We start from the raw sequence: 5,207 nt of genomic DNA, 5'->3' as shown, positions 1-5,207 counted from the left end.
CAAGGCACTATAGATCCAGGTACCATGTCAAACAGGTTTACTCTCAGACATGCAAGAATGCACAAGTCACTCTGAAAGGTTAGCCTTTAAATGACAGGCCTTCCCTCTTCAAGTGGGTTTGGCATCCAGAGTCAATAGAAGGAAAGATTAAGATCATTGTCATGATCATAATTTACACTGTGTCTCATTTCTTCTCCCAAATTCAGCAAAGTATCTAATTCCTCATAAATAAAACATTGCCTCCATAGAAAGTGGTATTGTCCATTATTCAGTTAACTTGCATTATGTAAAATAATTTTTTTTATTTATGGACTGGTTGCAAACATTACTGAGACCTCTACAGGTTTCTTCGTGCTTTTATGGCATATCATATTCAACCTTATTTTGGATTACAAAATTCTCAGCCAAACTTCCATTATGGGAAAAGAGAGGTATCATATTGAGAAATCATAGAAGAATGATAGTAAAGGCCCAGGAATAACTTTTTTTTCTCTATTCAGTATTAGTCAAGGCTTTATGAAAATATACTTCCCAGTTCTGGCCGCTGTACTTTATGGTAACATGAAACACAAAAATAACTGAGGTGTTATTGGACATTAAGCCTAAAAGACTATGTCAGGGAAGTTTTAAAAAATATATTCAGAACCGCCATCTTCCAGTAATTTGCCAAAATGACCAACACAAAGGGAAAGAGGAGAGGCACCCGCTATATGTTCTCTAGACCTTTTAGAAAACATGGAGTTGTTCCTTTGGCCACATACATGCACATCTACAAGAAAGGTGATATTGTAGACATCAAGGGAATGGGCACTGCTCAAAAAGGAATGTCCCACAAATGTTACCATGGCAAAACTGGAAGAGTCTACAATGTCACCCAGCATGCAGTGGGCATTGTTGTAAACAAATAAGGCAAGATTCTTACCAAGAGAATTAATGTGCGTATTGAGCATATTAAGCACTTTAAGAGCTGAGATAGCTTCCTGAAACGTGTGAAAAAAAAATGATCAGAAAAAGAAGGAAGCCAAAGAGAAAGGTACCTGGGTTCAACTGAAGCGCCAGCCTGCTCCACCCAGGGAAGCACACTTGGCGAGAACCAATGGAAAGGAGCCTGAGCTGCTGGAACCCATTCCCTATGAATTCATGGCATGAGAAGTGTTAAAAACAAAAACACAAAACCTCTGTATTGATAAAAATGTTTCTCTTAATTGGGTAGAAGTATGGTATCCCTTCCTCCCCAAAAATAATTAAGGAAAACTTTGTGTCCTAAAAAAATATATATATATATATATATATATATATATATATTGAATAGGCAATTGTGAAATATTAGAAAGGAAGAGCAGAAATGTATGTAGAGGTTTTTGAGTTCAAGAGCCACAAGGATTCCTACCCCACTGGAGATGGAGGGAAGCGAGGTGAAATCTATCATGTGCACAGGACTAAGTAGTGGTGGAGCTGGGCCCAGGGCCCAGGTCTCCTGACTTCCAATCTAATGCGGTGTCACTAAGGCAGATGGGAGGATGTGATGAGAGCAGTCTCTGCATGAATTGATCTGTGTGACTCTTCCCATTCCCTCAACTGCCGCCCTGGTTTCTTTAGAGTAGGAAACTGGGCTTTCCCTTCTAAGTCATCCCCCACTATGTGAACCAAGAGAGACAAATTCCTGTTGAGTGTGTGATGTGAAGATCATTACAGATAATTGCGGAGGGAAAAAAGGTTTTGTTCAGCATTAAGAACATCTCGACTTAGAAAGGCTATCTAATATGATTGTAGAGTCTCTGTAATCTGAAATACTGAAAATAGAATAGAAAATCATCTCTGGGGTTAGCTTTACTTCCTGAAGCCAAGTGCTAAGAAATGATTTCTTGAGAAGCTCTCTAGATGCAGGAGGTTGTGATTCCAGACCTATTTTTGCCCAATCCTTTCTCTCTCTCCATATACCTAAGCAAAGTTCTTAAATGAATCCCTGTTATGGAATGAATTGTGTCTCTCCCAAACTTATATGTTGAAGCTCTAACCTCCAATGTGGCTGGATTTGGAGACATGGCATTTAAAGAAGTGATTAAAATTAAATGAGGTCATAAGGATGAGGCCTTACTCAGACATGACCGGTGTCTTTACAAGAAGAGAAAGAGACATGGAGATCTCTCTCTCCTGCATGCAGAGAAAAGAGACCAAGTGATGATGCAGTGAGGAGGCAGCCACCTACCAGTCAGGAAGCAAGGCCCCATCAGAAACCAACACTGGTGATCCCTTGATCTTGGATTTACAGCCTATAGAACTGTTAGAAAACAAATTCCTGTTGTTTAAGCCACCTTGTCTGTGGCATTTTGTTAGCATCTCAAGCAAGCTAATACAGATTTTGGTAAGGTGAAGTGGGTGCTACTGTAACAAGTACCTAAACATGTGAAAGTGGCTTTGGAACTGGGTAATGGGTAGAGGCTGAAAGAGTGTTGAGGTGTGTGCTAGGAAACACCTAGGGTGCCTTGAAGAGACAGTTGGTAGAAATATGGAAGTTAAAGGTAATTCTGGTGAGAGCTCAGAAACAAAAGAGGAAAGCTGTGCAGAAAGCTTTGCTACCATCAATCTTAGAGAATAGATATATCATGAACAGAATGCTGGTGAAATCATGAACACTAAAGGTGATTCCAGGGAGGCCTCAGTGGAAATGAGGAACATATTACTGGTCACTGGAGGAAAGCCGATCATGTTGAGTTCATTACTTCCTGAAAAGTGAATTCAATTTGCTCTTAAGGAAGCCCTTAAGCACAGGGGAGGAGAGAATCAAAGCTTTCCTTTTTGCATCAGCTCTGGGATGAAGTCAGTGAGGTATTTTGGTGAACTTCAATAGCACAACTTCTATAAGAGGCAGTATGTGTGCAGCAAACTATATACATACATACATACATACATAGTCATATACATATGTATGTGTATGTATATACGATTAGAAACTAGATATACATAATACATATATGTATAAACATACAATTAACACAGTACTATAATATATCTATATTATTTATAATGTACTTTAATATTTATATCATAATACTTATATATTATGATTTTAATATTAATATAAATGTGAGTTGGGAGATGAGAGGGTGCCTAGATGATACAATTATTACATATTAATTATGTATGCGTGTGTGTGTGTGTGTGTGTGTGTGTGTACCCACCAGGCACTCTCCTAGCCCCCAGTTTGTGTTTACAGTGTTAGTTAATGCTTTACTCTGTTACCGTAGGCATTCTGCAGAGAGGAACTCATGCTATATGTACACACACACACACATTCTCAGTATTACAAAAATTTCCTCCTTTCTAACCGTAACTACATGCAATGACTAAACTAAAAACATTTTCGTAATATTCTGAACCTGGAGGTGGAGTTCTTATAATGTCATGATAAATTAAAGATGATTCTAACAAAAAGTTGAAAACTGCCCACAGGATCTCTCTCTCTCTGAACTCAGGATTTGTAAAACATTTGTTACCTCGTGCAGAAAACATTGGGTCGGACACAGTCACAGATGATGTCCTCAGGGAAAACCTGAGCAAACACTCAGGGTAAGACTGAGGAGAGCCTAACGCAGACACCGGGTAGCAAGGAGGTTAGAACGTTCCTTTCTGAACAAATGTTTCCACGCCCCCCGCCAAAGGTCACGTAGCATGACGCGCAGCAATAGCAGGCTGCATCCCTTGGCGCTCGGTGCCGGCTCGTATTTCCTTCCTGTGACGTACCGCGGCCTACCGGAGATTCCATAGAGAAGGGCCAGCAAAAGCCCGCGGTCTATATTGTATAGGCCTTGGCGTTTATGTACACACACTTGCCTGGAATCTATATATTTCATAAAAGGGGCCCACCGACGCATCACCTTGTTCTCGGACAGGTTGGGTGGGAGCACGGTGTGCCTGTGAGTCTCCCTCTCTCCCAGACGGCGCAGAGGAGAGCTCGGACTCGGTGAGCAGAGTGCTTGTCGTGAGCCGGCGGGCCCTCTCCACTGGAAGGAACCGCCATGGGATGCAGCTGTGTTTACTGATCTGGGTGCACTGTCACAGTTTGGCATTCATTAGTGTAAGTGGTATAGAAAACATTCATGGAAAACAGGTGGGAAGAAAAATATGTGCTCTCTCCTTAGAGCAGAAAACAGATTCATTAGATTATTCTTGGGAGATTAGCTAAAAGTTAGTTATATCCTAATATTTTTTCCCAACAGCTCCTTTTGGTATGTCTCACTGCCCTTGTCTGCATCTGCCATGCTGAACGTTATAGAAGTATCACTAATGGATTGGGTTACAGGAGTAACTCTGTTAGCTGAAATAATTCAAAATAAACAGATGACCATTTCTCACTGGGGTGTCTGCGTGAAAGACCACAGAACAAAGAGCAAGCAACCTTTCTAATTTGGCTCTGACAATGCAGATGGTGTCAATGGCATATGCGCCTAGAGCTGTTCTCTGATGAAAATCATGCATGCCCATTATAAAGACAAGAAACGAGCACAAGAGCAGTGATCACTATTCAGTTCACTAATCCTAACCTCAGTTACTGAGCTTTGCTGTATTCTCGAAGAGGGCCATTTTCCTTGGCAAAATTAAAATCGAATTTCCGTGATTAGCAGAATCTGAACCACTGCCCATCAGCAGATACCTGTGACTTGTCAGAATGAAGATGCCATTCTGATGACCAGGATCAGGAGCTTTGTATCAGAGGCAAAATCGTGTTCCAGAATCTGCCTACACACCAGAATCTTGAGACTGTAGAAGCGATGGTCTCCTTCCACAGAAACACATACACGTGCTGCAATGTCAGGGGGTGCGTAGGCTCCTAGAAGCAGTTTCGCGGGCCTTTATGGACTAGATTAATAGCCCTGATGCCATATGTCTCGTGACGCCACTGCTTCCTCGCTTCCCTACCAAAGCTGCCTGTGTATAGGCTTCCTCCCCTCCTACTTGACCACCCCCGGCCTCCTCACTGGTCTTCTGTCCTAGGTAGGCCTGATCCTTCCTTTCCACACTGCAGCCAACGTGAACTAGCGAACACAAAAACCTAGCCTGGTGTTCCTCTGCTCCATCCCTCCCAGGCTTCTCCACTCGGACCAAGCCCAGACGCCCCCAAGGTCTAGGCCTAATCTCTACTTCTCCATCCTGACTGATACCTAATGCCTCAGAAGTCCCAAACTTTTTGCAATTTCCTGCACATA

The 5,207-nt window shown here is 41.9% G+C and overlaps 1 pseudogene; it reads left to right on the top strand.

Moving 5' to 3' along the window:
- The first annotated feature begins 668 nt into the window (after positions 1-668).
- LOC107529305 (large ribosomal subunit protein eL21 pseudogene) lies at positions 669-1,149 on the top strand (annotated as a pseudogene).
- Positions 1,150-5,207: the final 4,058 nt, after the last annotated feature.

Source organism: Miniopterus natalensis, chromosome 3, assembly GCF_054644295.1.
Source record: "Miniopterus natalensis isolate mMinNat1 chromosome 3, mMinNat1.hap1, whole genome shotgun sequence".
In the NCBI taxonomy this organism is placed as follows: Eukaryota; Metazoa; Chordata; class Mammalia; order Chiroptera; family Miniopteridae; genus Miniopterus; species Miniopterus natalensis.
The sequence above is the reverse complement of the archived record's forward strand: the minus strand, read 5'-3'. Positions and strand labels throughout refer to the sequence as shown.